Raw genomic sequence first — 14446 nt, forward strand, 5'->3', positions numbered from 1 at the left:
ATACGGTTTAGTATCCTACTTTTCTGTGTTCTTTTTATGGCTCCCGTACAATTTTATAAACATGAAGGACTGTACCTTTTGAATATTAAACCATCAAATTATTTTATAATTTTTAAATATTTATTTTTTGTTATTAATGTTAAATTTTCTTCCAAAACACAATTAGATTTTAATTCTCTTCAGAAATGTATGTATAATATAGCAAGTAAAGTGGCATATAAATCACTTAGAATTTGGTCAGAAATCATAAAGTATTTAATAGGCATTACTAGAAACCAAATGTAGATCAAATACACCCAGAATTACAAAAAACCTTGACCTACATAAAGGTGACTTTCCCTTGCTTATGAAATGAAATACGGTTTAGTATCCTACTTTTCTGTGTTCTTAGAGTGATTCTGCCCTACACCCTACTCTTATATCAAATATTTCAACTGTCAAGGGTTCTTTAACGGGAACCCGGGGGGGGGGGGGGCAATGATTAACACGCACACATTTGATCAGGAAGTCTGTCATTGAGTCAAATAATTCAATTGTCAAGGCTTCTTGAACGCAGTGGGGATGGTTTCGATTCCGGGAATGGGGGAGGGGGTGGTGGATGGCCGAATGGGAAGCATGTGCGTGCGGTATCATACGGCCTGTCATTGAGTCAACTGGCGTGGTTTCGAATCCCCGGTTGTACGTGACAAGGAGTAGGGTCGCCTGTCCAATCTTGTGGGTTTTCTACGGGACCTACTGTTTCCTCCCACTGCTAAAGACCCCTATGCGCAACGAATTATTGAAATAAAATTAAACCATATGTTAATCCCGAAATGACCTAGTTTGTGTCAAGTGGACGTTAAACCCCATTTCTCTCTCGCTCTCTTTCGATTCCGGGCTTGTACCCAATTATCCCTTGCCATATCCAAGACTACTGACAAGTGGGAACTATGCCGGAAAATCCAGTTGAAATTTCTCGGCCAACACCTTATACTCACTGAACCACTGTGGCTTATGACTTGTGATTGTATATAAATTTTTTGTACATATGATATTTTTTTATTTCAATCCTGTAATTTTGATGCTTTGCTTCTTTTATTTACAAAATATTCATTTTGTTTGGGTTTTTTTAATGAGGAAAAGGTTTTACATCATTTTATTACTCCTGCAAAATAGTGCATTTTTCTTTTGTTAGTTTTCTGTGTATATTAGTTATTTCTATATGTCTCACAAATCACTTGTAGTGTGATTTTGTAGCACTTTTCAGTTTTTGAAATTGTTTCAATTTAGTGCATAATTAATCTTAGTGCTTGGTTTGGATGTTATTAAATTTAGATATTATTTGAATTATATATTTTGGAGTATGGTGTAGGGATACTGTGTACATATCTTTATATTCTCAGTTCTTGTTTTGGGGTAAAGAACAATTTATATAGCTATTTTATATTTTGTGATAGGTAAAGTGTGTGGGGTTAAGAACAATTTAAATAGCTATGTTATATTTTGTGATGGGTAAAGTGGGGTGTGTGTGTGTGTGTGTGTGTGTGGGGGGGGGGGGTCATTATATATAACACAATATAATTAGTATTAGAATTCTCTGTTTTTTTGTTAACATTTCAAATATCTATTTAGTTTTGATGTATTAATTTACTTTTTCCTATGATTTTATGAATAAATAATAATCTTACAAAAACAAAAACAAATTTTGTTTCCTTCTTTTATCAAACTTTACAGGTCTAACAGAGCAAAGAGATGGGTCCTGCATAAAAAGGTTGCTATACTGTATATAAATTGGGGAAAAACTCAACACAAGTTTTTGTGGATGGTTATACACAAGTTTGTATGAAACCACACAAGTTTCAGAAATCTCAACACAAGTTTCAGAAATTTTAACACAAGTTTCAAAAATTTCAACACAAGTTTCAAAAATTTCAACACAAGTATTGTGTAGATTTTCACACAAGTTTCAACACAAGTTTGTGTTGTTTGATAAATTTTAACAAAAGTTTTGTGTTGTTTCAACACAAGTTTTTTTTCAGTGTAATATATCACTCTTTTTGCAAAATTGACATTTTTAATTGAAAATCATAACGTTTTTGCCTTAAAAATCCCTCACAAAATGCGATTTCAAAGCAAGTTTGAAAGTTGTAACCAAGGGACATAACTCTTGTATTAAACGAAATCGCTTGCTTGGAAATCTTTTAAAACAAAAATGAATTATTATATGAGTTGAAATAATGGTGGATTTTAGTACATTACAAATGACAATTTGGCATAAGAATGGTATATTATCAAAAAAAGACATAAAATATCATGAAATGAGCTGAAAATAGTGGTGGATTTGGTGGATTTAGGTAAATTGTGATTCCGGTTTTGTAAAAATAAACTGTTATGCTTACCTTCTGAAAATTCAAATTCCACTAAAATACCGTGCTTCAGTATAACAGGATCTTTTCTTAAAGGACCACCTCTAGATTTAGACTTATTTTCAAAATATAAACCAAATTTATGTAACGGAATATCTTTCAGTTCACCCTCAAGTAGGACGCAGTTATCTGGAAAAGGTGAAAAATGATATCTCAAGAAAAGGGAATTGTATCAGGTATTAGAGGCAGACATGACTGTTATTTAAAAAATCTAAAAAAATAAAACATTTACCAGGTAGATACAATTATGCAGGTACCAAAACCCTCCTGATCCTTCAATTATCAAAGTCTTTTGTTTCATTATTTTATATTTTAGGCATGGATGGAGAATTTGTACATTTAGGCACAACTAGTCAGTGAAAAATAGACTTACCACTTGTGTTGGTCTCTGTTTCGGCAGCTGCCATTTTTTTTTTTTTTTTTTTTTTGTTTTTTTACTTCTCTCTGGCACTTTAAATGAGTGTCTTTTCCCAGAACAGTAGTACTAAACCCTACTCTATTTCGAATTCCAACTATCACTGGTTCATCTACATGCACGCCAACACATACACTTGCCCTTTAAACATTGTAATGTTAAATAGATTGAGAAATGAAAAACATCCAAAATCATGAATTTTATATTTGTGTTTTATTTCTTCAAATTCTATTTTGCGATGGAGAATTCGCTTCGCTTTTGTGAGAATTTCATATCACCTCTATTCTTTATTAAATTAGAAATAAATTTCCTTTATAAAATTGGCAATAATTAAGATTATTTCCAATAATTAAGGTTATTTCAATCTCCATCCTTATCAAGGATGACCTTCCGGAGTTTTTAATGTGGATATAATTAAGGTTATTTCAATGTTGATCCTTATCAAAGGTGCCCTTCTGGAGCTTTAATTGTATGTTGCTTTTTATAATAGGCACTTTTATAATGATATAATGAATTTATATTTTGAGTTTCATCGCTCTCACTTCATTATAATCAAAGTTATCGTGCCCCAAAGCATAAACCAATCAGCTTGCTTATCTCTGCTTACCGTAAGCAGACAATGTTCATCATCGCACTTCATCAAGGCATTCACCTAATGAATGTCTACACCAAGTTTGAACATTCTACCTCAATTAGAAGGAGAGTTATTGTGTTCCAAAGTCTCGACCAATCAAATTGCTTATCATTATCGAACTTAGCCAAGGTATTGATGTAATAAAGCTATAGACCAAGTGTCCTCACTCTCACTAGATTAGAACTAAGGTTATCGTGTCCCAAAGAATCAACCAATCAAATTGCTCTTCTCTGCTTATCCTAAGCAGAAAATCCACATTATCGAACTTAGTCAAGGTATTGATGTAATGAAACCATACACCAAGTTTGATCACTGTCACTTAATTAGAACTAAAGTTATCGTGTCCCAAAGCATCAACCAACCAAATTGCTTATCTCTGCTTACCCTAAGCAGAAAATGTTCACCAAGTTATTGCCCTAATAAACACCTACACCAAGTTTTAACATTCTAGCTCAATTAGAAAGAGAGTTATTGTGTCCCAAAAAGTATGACGGACAGACGGACGGACGGACGGACAGACAGACGAACCCATTTTAATAGTCCCATGCTTTTTTCGAAAGAAGGAGGACAATTAGCTGTGGCAAATAGGTCAAATTTAACATGGCAAAAAAAATCACTGCGACAATTTCTATGAAAAGGTTGGAATGTAAAAGCAAAGGGTTGCCATGCAAGATACACCCATAATTTGCAAGAGGTAGACAGAGAACAGGTTTTTTTTTAAAAAAAAAGCAAGCTTTCGTAAAATCTGTGGCCACATTCCTGGACGTTAAGGTCCGATATGCGCGAATATCGAAAGGGATATAAACATATACATCAAATTCAGATAAAAATTCTGACCTCTAGAGGGTCCACACTCTTGGTATTACATACGTTTACACTATTGGCTTACAAGGAGCAGCTACTTTGTCAGGCAGTTTATTTCCAATTTTAATGAAATTCGAACTCAACCATCATCATGGTGTAAGGGTGACATGTTTAAACGATATATAAAATCGGATAAAAATTGTGACCTCCAAAGGATCCATCTGGGGCAAGTTATGGTCCGATGCGCGAATATCGAAAGGAACTGAGATCTTTAGGAGATAAACCTATGTATAAGTTTCGTCAAAACGGGGTAAATATTGTGATCTGTAGACCTACAGTTTCTACAAACAAATTATGGACCGACGGGCAGGGGGTACAACCATACATGCCCACATGAAAATGTGGGCGAAGGCGAATAAAAAAACAATATTATCAGTAACTTGATGCTACATTTATGTATCTTGCAGTTGAATATTGTTTAGTCAATCTTCAAAGAAGCACGTCAGTATTCATTTTATGGATCCATTTCAATTAAAACTGTTTAAGAAATATTACCAAATGTAATGGATTTTAACGCCTACTTTTCTGCATCGACTACACAAATGAAGATGGACACGTCGCTATGACCTGCTCTTATCTGGAATTCCAACCAACTGCCAAGGGATCTTTCACATGCGTGCCAATTCCAAGCAATTTAATAAACGTTATACTAACTTTATAAATCTACAAATATTCAAAGTAAAAAAGATTCAGTAGAAAATTGTCATAAAAATAACTTTAGATTTACGTCATATTTCGAACACTTAAGGTAACTATAACCATTCTAATGTGAAATTAATCAAAATTTATCACCATCAGACGCTAACCAAAATAGAGTAACTGTGACGTAAATTTAACGTCCTCTTGCAATCTGGTGTAGTACTTGACAGTAAAACCATACCACAATCAGCTGCTAACCTAAATATAATCAAAATGACATAACTGTGACATAAAATTAACATCAGCTTGCAATTTAGGGTAGCAGTGGTACTTGAGAGTAAATGTTACCACTACCTGATGCCAACAAAAATCTAACCAAAATGGCGTAACTATGACGTAAAATTAACATCAGCTTGCTATCTGGGGTAGCAATGTTACTGATATACAATATTCTAAATATATCAATTTTTCATTGTCTATTTTTGAACTATTATAGTAAGAACGACTCATCTCTACCAAAATGTTACAAAATGCATCTTTAAGTCTAATATAACTATCGAGTCCACAAATAATTCTTACGTGTGTGTTACTGTTGACTCGATCGGCTCTTTGAATTTGTGTAAATGTATGTCTGAATTCAACAAATCAATGACGAACATGACGATTATTATTTTTATAGAAGAATTTAACACAGATAAGCTAATATTCAATGAATTAGGTGAATAGAAGACATGTCTTTAAATGGCATTTGAAATAGACGTATCCTCTTATTATTAGCACACAGCATTCTTCCTTTCTGTCTCTCAGACAGAGCAAGCGCTCATGGTGAATGGCGAAATCTCAGACGCCATAGCTGTCACATCGGGAGTACCACAGGGTTCAGTCCTTGGCCCGAGTCTGTTCCTATTCTATATAAACGACCTACCAGAGGAAATAAAGTCGAATGTACGACTATTTGCCGACTTCACCATGGTTTATCTCACGATCACAAATGACGATGACGCCCAACGACTTCAAGAGGACTTGCTGAAACTAGCGACTTGGGAGAGGGCATGGGGGATGGTTTTTCACCCACAGAAATGTCAGGTCATCTCAATCACCAAGAATAGACGAAAAATCAGGTACCCCTATGTGCTACACGGCCATACATTACAATCTGTCGACTGTACCAAATACCTAGGATGTACCATTAGCTCAGATCTCTCCTGGAGCAATCACGCCGAGAGCATATGTAGCAAAGTCAGCAAGACCATAGGCTTCTTAAAAGGGAATCTCAACATCAGATCGCCAAAGATTAAAGAGAGAGCATATATGACCCCTGTGAGGCCCTCAGTTGAGTATGCCAGCGCAGCTTGGGATCCCAACCTACAGAATGACATCAAAAGAATCGATATGGACCAACGTCGAGCCGCAAGATATGTCGTCAACAACTACACACAAACAGCTAGTGTAATAGACATAATATGTCGTTTAGACACATGCACCCTCAAACTTTCCAAATTCCATCTACCAGGAATGACACCAAGAAATTATCCTTCTTCCCTAGAACAATAAGAGACTGGAATGCTTTACCACCAGACATTCCATCCTCCGACACCCTCGAGATCTTCAAGTCCAGGGTGTCTGGGGCTCTGTGAGCATCGACACCACGTCATATTTTATCCTGTTTTTAACTTTTCGCCCCGTTCTTAACCTTTCATCGTCATGCTGGCCATGCGCAACCCACGCCGTGTCAAAATGATCAACTATGATTGTGGACACTACCCAATCTGTTTCACAGAGAATTACGAGTCTCGTATAATATCTCTGTCATAGATGACTGCCTTAACACGTGCTGTCACAGCACGCGGTGAATCATTGGCTAAATGGCGCGTGCATTGTTTACATAAGACATAACTGCTTCGGAGAGAATGCTGCATTTTAGTCAATTTAATACCCATTTACACTAAATCGGAAATAATTTTTACCTACGAATACGTCAAACGCCTTTATTTATTTTTCCAATATATACAAAAAATGTTTTAGAATTTAATTTGTCGCAGGAAAAAAGTTAATATTTCTATCTCATTAAGCCGCATCAATGTCATCCTTATCAGCGATTGTCGCGGCCAAGCAAATATTCACTGCGGATCAGTGTGGACACTACCAGGTAGAAGTAGAAGTTTGAATTTTTCGCATAGTTCTAATCTTTACAGAAGAATAAAAAATACGCGGGAAAAACGAATCCCGATCATCAAGTCGCATTATCCCTTATTTTCTGGCGTTAGCAGTTCAAACTTTTTTGTTTTTGGAGAACTAAAGACACCGACCCAGTGGCAGTAGTATAGAAGCCTATATAACTACCATTCGTAATTTCTACTTTTCGCCCCTTCAAAACACGAAAATCGAAAAGTCGAAGTTACGACAAAATGTGAGGCGACAGCACGCTGTACAAGCCAAAATCGACTCGAAAATTAAGAAATAATAGGCTGAGATAATAGCGTCCCTCATTTTTTGCTAATTTCTTATTTTCGACTTGCATTTTGGCTTGTGTACCGTCTTGTTGACTTTCGAATTAGTCATATTATAGACTAATATAGTGGCAGTAGTATAGAAGCCTATATAACTATCATTCGTAATTTCTACTTTTCGCCCCTTCAAAACACGAAAATCGAAAAGTCGAAGTTACGACAAAATGTGAGGCGACAGCACGCTATACAAGCCAAAATCGACTCGAAAATTAAGAAATAATAGGCTGAGATAATAGCGTCCCTCATTTTTTACTAATTTCTTATTTTCGACTTGCATTTTGGCTTGTATACCGTCTTGTCGACTTTCGACTTAGTCATATTTTTGTATTTATTGATGTCAGTAAGAAGGCGCCAACACGCATACTAAGCTAAAATTCAACTCGAAAAGTAGAATTTAGGAAATTAAAACATCGCGCTATTTGCGACCTATCATTTTGACTTGCTGTCGTACTAGCGATTTTTCGAGTTTCGCCTCGGAAATTTTGTAGTCTCAATTTATCATGCATTTCTGTCTGACATTTGATTCAATTGATTTAGAAGTTGGGGATATGCACGCTGTAATAATAGACTTGCGAGAGTGCATGCAGTCGGTTATTCCAGAATTAACCAGCGGCTGTCAGGCAGGATACGCTCCATTTTGCAAGAGATGAATAAAGAACAAGCTAAACACAAACACGATATTTTGTACAATCAGGGGCAATAATCTAGAAATTGTGACCTCTAGAGCTAGAGTTCCACAACCTTCATATTACATACGTTTACACAATTTGCGTACAAAGAGCGGCCATTTTGTTGGGCAGTTTCATTTCAATTTTCCCGAAATTAAAATTTAACCTTCATTATGGTGGAATGGTGGTATATTTATACTGTTTTTAAAATCGGAAAAAAATTGTGACCTCTAGAGAATCCGCAAGCTAAAAATGCGATTTTTGGAAAAATCAGGGGCCATAATCAAGGGCCCTTATTCACGAAAACTTAAACTAAGAAATACTGCAACTTCATTGGATATATGCAAATTGATTTTACTGGTCAGCCAATCGAATTGCAGTATTTCTTAAAATTTCGATTGTATCTTAGTTTAAGTTTTCGTGAATAAGGGCCCAGGAAGTTACGTTCGGATATGCGCGATTATCAAAAGGAACCAAAATCGTAGTGTGTAACGGTGATATATTCAAACGTTTTTGTTAAATCGAATACAAAGGGACCACAAGCTAAAAACGCGAGTTTTTTTTTTGCAATCAGGTGCAACCATTCAGGAAGTTACGATCCGATATGCGCGAATATCAAAAGGAACCAAAATCTTTGGGTTACAAATAGTGATGTGGGGATTTCGGTTTAACCGTACGGTATCGGTTTTTACATATAAACCGAAAACCGAACCGATAAAACAAAAAAAATAACCATGCGTTTCGGTTTATTTTTTCAAAATTCCTAATTTTTAATTTACCTGTTTTTCGTTTCGGAAATGTTTGAAAAATTTCTAATTTTTATGTAGCCGCACTTAGTTTACTTAATAATTCCAAAATTTTAATGTAGCCACCACTTCCGTTTTTATTTTCGATCAACCAAAACCCCTATGTATAGAGTGTTTAATAAGTCTGGATGGCCTAGACTATTTATTTTCTCAATTCGGTTCGGTTTATAATCCAAACTTTTATGCAAGCCTAAGCCGGTTGTCAATAACGCACGATGACTTCCCCTAAAAGTAAAATGTCTCCATGGCTTGCTCACTATGGAAGATTAGATGACACAAAATGTAGATGTAATCTTTGTAAAAAACATATTTCTGCTGCGTCTTTTCTTTTTACAGTAACTTTATTGTTATTGGTAATATGTCATTATATTAATTAATTATTATGGTGTTGTGTTTCACAAAGTTTGTCAGATCTTTTTTTTTACAGTAACTTTGTTTTTACTAGTCAAAATTAAAGTCATATATCAGTAAAAAAAACTTGTTGTTTAAAATTTACATCAATATGTTTGATATCTTTTCTAGCTTCCAAGTATTCCTATAAAATAACCATAAATCAGCACATTCATAATACAGTGTTTAAATGAATAAAAAAAAAAGCGAAACCGAAACCGAGGTTTTTTGCCACAGAAAAACCGAAACCGAAAGAAAATTTAAAAACCGCACATCACTAGTTATGAACATGCATTCCAAGTTTCATCAAAATTGGATGAAAATTGTGACCAATAGCCTGTCCACAAGCTAAAAACGTGATTTTTCGTACCATAAGGGGCCATAATCCATAAAGTTATGGTCCATTACATGCCCCTTCAAAACACGAAAATCGAAAACTCGAAGTTACGACAAAATGTGAGGCGACAGCACGCTATACAAGCCAAAATCGACTCGAAAATTAAGAAATAATAGGCTGAGATAATAGCGTCCCTCATTTTTTACTAATTTCTTATTTTCGACTTGCATTTTGGCTTGTATACCGTCTTGTCGACTTTCGACTTAGTCATATTTTTGTATTTATTGATGTCAGTAAGAAGGCGCCAACACGCATACTAAGCTAAAATTCAACTCGAAAAGTAGAATTTAGGAAATTAAAACATCGCGCTATTTGCGACCTATCATTTTGACTTGCTGTCGTACTAGCGATTTTTCGAGTTTCGCCTCGGAAATTTTGTAGTCTCAATTTATCATGCATTTCTGTCTGACATTTGATTCAATTGATTTAGAAGTTGGGGATATGCACACTGTAATAATAGACTTGCGAGAGTGCATGCAGTCGGTTATTCCAGAATTAACCAGCGGCTGTCAGGCAGGATACGCTCCATTTTGCAAGAGATGAATAAAGAACAAGCTAAACACAAACACGATATTTTGTACAATCAGGGGCAATAATCTAGAAATTGTGACCTCTAGAGCTAGAGTTCCACAACCTTCATATTACATACGTTTACACAATTTGCGTACAAAGAGCGGCCATTTTGTTGGGCAGTTTCATTTCAATTTTCCCGAAATTAAAATTTAACCTTCATTATGGTGGAATGGTGGTATATTTATACTGTTTTTAAAATCGGAAAAAAATTGTGACCTCTAGAGAATCCGCAAGCTAAAAATGCGATTTTTGGAACAATCAGGGGCCATAATCAAGGGCCCTTATTCACGAAAACTTAAACTAAGAAATACTGCAACTTCATTGGATATATGCAAATTGATTTTACTGGTCAGCCAATCGAATTGCAGTATTTCTTAAAATTTCGATTGTATCTTAGTTTAAGTTTTCGTGAATAAGGGCCCAGGAAGTTACGTTCGGATATGCGCGATTATCAAAAGGAACCAAAATCGTAGTGTGTAACGGTGATATATTCAAACGTTTTTTTTAAATCGAATACAAAGGGACCACAAGCTAAAAACGCGAGTTTTTTTTTTGCAATCAGGTTCAACCATCCAGGAAGTTACGATCCGATATGCGCGAATATCAAAAGGAACCAAAATCTTTGGGTTACAAATAGTGATGTGGGGATTTCGGTTTAACCGTACGGTATCGGTTTTTACATATAAACCGAAAACCGAACCGATAAAACAAAAAAAATAACCATGCGTTTCGGTTTATTTTTTCAAAATTCCTAATTTTTAATTTACCTGTTTTTCTTTTCGGAAACGTTTGAAAAATTTCTAATTTTTATGTAGCCGTACTTAGTTTACTTAATAATTCCAAAATTTTAATGTAGCCACCACTTCCGTTTTTATTTTCGATCAACCAAAACCCCTATGTATAGAGTGTTTAATAAGTCTGGATGGCCTAGACTATTTATTTTCTCAATTCGGTTCGGTTTATAATCCAAACTTTTATGCAAGCCTAAGCCGGTTGTCAATAACGCACGATGACTTCCCCTAAAAGTAAAATGTCTCCATGGCTTGCTCACTATTGAAGATTAGATGACACAAAATGTAGATGTAATCTTTGTAAAAAACATATTTCTGCTGCGTCTTTTTTTTTACAGTAAATTTTTGTTATTGGTAATATGTCATTATATTAATTAATTATTATGGTGTTGTGTTTCACAAAGTTTGTCAGATCTTTTTTTTTACAGTAACTTTGTTTTTACTAGTCAAAATTAAAGTCATATATCAGTAAAAAAAACTTGTTGTTTAAAATTTACATCAATATGTTTGATATCTTTTCTAGCTTCCAAGTATTCCTATAAAATAACCATAAATCAGCACATTCATAATACAGTGTTTAAATGAATAAAAAAAAAAAGCGAAACCGAAACCGAGGTTTTTTGCCACAGAAAAACCGAAACCGAAAGAAAATTTAAAAACCGCACATCACTAGTTATGAACATGCATTCCAAGTTTCATCAAAATTGGATGAAAATTGTGACCTCTAGCCTGTCCACAAGCTAAAAACGTGATTTTTCGTACCATAAGGGGCCATAATCCATAAAGTTATGGTCCATTACATGCCAATATCTAAAGGAACCGAGAACTTTGGGAGATACACCTATATTGTAAATTTCGTCAAAATCGGATACAAATTGTCACCTGTCCACAAACAGGCGTATAAAAGGGGAATTCGCGAATTTCTCTCCGAATTATAAATTGTATTTGTAAGCACAAGTAATTCAAGTACACATTATCGATAACCGACATTGTACGAGCTTTCGTTCCAATCGCTATTTCATAGAATCCACAATATATATCCAATTATTGTAAATTGCAGCCACTGACTCCACAATTTGTAAGTAAGCTAATTAATTTGACCTAATGCAATTGCTGAATAATTTCAGGGAAAAGGTTGGAGCAGATTTCTCTTGCGGATTTCATGCTGCGCCAACTAGAAAAAGTGAAAATATTGTGTATCAGGGTCACAATTTTCATTTGATTTTGATGAAACTTAAAATGCATGTTTATAACCCAAATATCTTGGTTCCTGTCGATTTTCGTACATATCGAATCGTAACTTCCTAAATTATGGCCCTTGATTGTACGAGGTCACAATTTTTTTCCGATTTTAAAAACCGTTTAAATACATCACCATTCCACCTTAATGAAGGTTAAATCCGAATTTCGGGAAAATCGAAATGAAACTGCCCGACAAAATGGCCGCTCTTTGTACGCAAATTGTGCAGAAGTGTGTAATACGAAGGTTGTAGACCCTCTAGAGGTCACAATTTTTATCCGATTTTGATGAAACTTAAAACATATCTTTATAACCCAAAGATCTCAGTCCCGTTTGATATTTGCACATTTCAGGCCATATCTTTCTGGATTATTGCCCCTGATTGTACAAAAAATAGCATTTGTTTTTAGCTTGTTCTCTATCCATCTCTTGGAAAATGTGGGCGTGTCCTGCGTGGCAGCCGCTGGTTTGTTTTGGAATGAATAAAGATAGTTTGCCAGGCAACGAAACCTATGTCGTTGGCAGTGTCCACAAAAGTAGCCGCATATAGTTTCGTTTGTCTCTTGACCTTAACACGGCGTATATATTTAAACGCAATCGGATATTAACTCTAGCCTCGAAAGCGTCCACAGGCGGCAGTAGTGACGTACAATGCGAGACTGTTATTTGGAAGATAATAACCCTCCGACAATTAAAAAATTTGGACAGCCCACGTATTTTGTTAAAAATGAATGTAAATCAGTTTATCTACACTCTTATTACATTAATATGTGCTATTTGACCCAAATCTACCAATCTCGCCAACAACATACGATTCCACATGGGAATGACACAATTAAGTGATTTGCAGATTTATGGTGGCTTCAACATTCCTTATCTATACTAATATTTGTCGTTTGTTTGTCTGCCTGCCTGTCTGTCTATCTGTCTGTTCAGGGTTGGCTGCTACACTAGAACTGTCCCGAATTAACTTTGGTGTATTGGGGTAATAACATAGGTCTGGTGGCGATGGCCTACCACTTCCGGTTTCGGAGTTATGACCCCCCGGGCGAGTTTCGACCCCGAGCGAAGCCAGGCATTCTTCTAGTCAAAGGCGTACGAGCCAGGGGGCCGGGGGGGGGGGCACCTGCCCCCCTAACTTTCGGGCAAGCTGACTTTTCGGGCAGACGGGTAAAGAGAAAAAAAAAATTTATTTCATCTACTTGGCAAAATAAAGTGCCCGAAATCTAATAAAACACTAATTTTAAGGGCTGGAATAGCAGTAAAACGCGTTTGCGGCCGTCAAATATTCCAAAATTTTCTTGAGCGGTCCATACAAGGTCAGCTCCGCTTTTTCGTCTTTCGAAGAAAACCTTCGCCGCTGTCTGTAAACCTAAAATTTTCGGGGATTTCTAATTTTGCTTCCCTAACTGTCATAGAGCCCTAAAAAAACACTAATTTTACTTTTCTTTTAATTGAATACCACGAATTTGTACTGAGTTGACTATGGATTAAAACATTTTGTCTGGAGCCACTCTAATTTGTGCGACATTTTTCGGGCATCGATTATTATTTGTGAATGCAGCTGAAACAGTCTGATTGGGTGGTTGGAATTCAGAGTGCGATTTCGATTACAAAAACATTGGATACTTTTGGAGTTGCTTACACGGGCTAGAATAGCAGAAAACGCATTTGCGGTGGTTAAATTTTCGAAATTTTCTCCGGAAGGATGGGTGGGGCCATTGGTTGTTTGGAATTCGGGCCAGCCAGGTAGGCTATATTGGACCAAATTGAAGCTGCTGTATTCACAGGCTGGAATAGCAGTTAAATTTTCAAAATTTTCTCCCAACAATCCCGTCTCCGTGGACTGTGAACGATTGATTGGAATTCGAGTCAGCCACCTTAATTAGGCTATATTATTAGACCACTTTGAAGTTGCTTTGTTCACGGGCTGAAATACCAGGAAAACGTGTTTGCAGCCGTCAAATATTCCAAATTTTTCTTGCGGGGGGGGGGGGGGGTCCATGCAAGGTAAGCTTCGTTTCTTCGCCTCTCGAGGAAGACCGGCGCCGCAGTCTGTAAACCCGAAATTTTTCGGCCATTTCGGGTTCTGCCCCCCTACGTGTCATCGGGCC

General features: G+C 36.1%; 1 long non-coding RNA gene across 4 annotated transcripts in view; it reads right to left on the minus strand.

Moving 5' to 3' along the window:
* The window catches only part of LOC126821900 (uncharacterized), a 31844-nt gene that overhangs the window by 16800 nt on the left and 598 nt on the right, over nucleotides 1–14446 (minus strand). Inside the window, exons 2-4 of one of the 4 annotated variants that reach the window (XR_007680532.2) lie at nucleotides 5125–5215; nucleotides 2779–2961; nucleotides 2379–2534 (exon numbers count right to left, since the gene is read on the minus strand). This is a non-coding gene — a long non-coding RNA (uncharacterized LOC126821900). Of the gene's footprint in view, nucleotides 1–2378; nucleotides 2535–2778; nucleotides 2962–4813; nucleotides 4982–5110; nucleotides 5216–14446 lie in introns of all 4 variants that reach the window. The other 3 variants (XR_008788157.1, XR_008788158.1, XR_007680533.2) reach the window with 3 other exon arrangements.

This window comes from Patella vulgata, chromosome 5, assembly GCF_932274485.2.
Source record: "Patella vulgata chromosome 5, xgPatVulg1.2, whole genome shotgun sequence".
In the NCBI taxonomy this organism is placed as follows: Eukaryota; Metazoa; Mollusca; class Gastropoda; family Patellidae; genus Patella; species Patella vulgata.